Source organism: Empidonax traillii, unplaced genomic scaffold, assembly GCF_003031625.1.
Source record: "Empidonax traillii isolate 1590-97213 ecotype Southwest subspecies unplaced genomic scaffold, ASM303162v1 scaffold2566:size21668, whole genome shotgun sequence".
Taxonomy (NCBI): domain Eukaryota; kingdom Metazoa; phylum Chordata; class Aves; order Passeriformes; family Tyrannidae; genus Empidonax; species Empidonax traillii.
This window is the reverse complement of record NW_020957759.1, coordinates 1,340-1,709: the sequence shown is the minus strand read 5'-3', so window position 1 is coordinate 1,709 and position 370 is coordinate 1,340.

The window sequence follows — 370 nt, the reverse complement described above, 5'->3', positions numbered from 1 at the left end:
TACTGGGGGGGGGCACAGCCCAGCCCGGGCCCCCCGGACCCCCCTGCGGCCGCTGCAGCGGCTCCCCCCGTGGGGCTCTGGGCGGGGGGCCCGGCCCGGGGGGCTCCGGGCACCCCAGGGCGCTGAGCTGGGCGCTCTGGTGGCCGCGTCGGGGCTCCGGCGCCCGCTCCCGGGGGGTCTTGGCCGGGGGCTGTGGGGTGGGCTCGGGGGTGGGCAGCTCGGGGGGATCCCGAGGCAGCGCAGGGTACAGGCGGGGCACGGGCGGCTGGGCGGGGGTCCGCGGGGTCGGGGGGGGCTCCGGGGGAGCCTTGGGGACGGCGGGGCGGTGGCAGCAGGTGGCCACCAGCCCAGCCCCCAGGGCCCCCAGGAT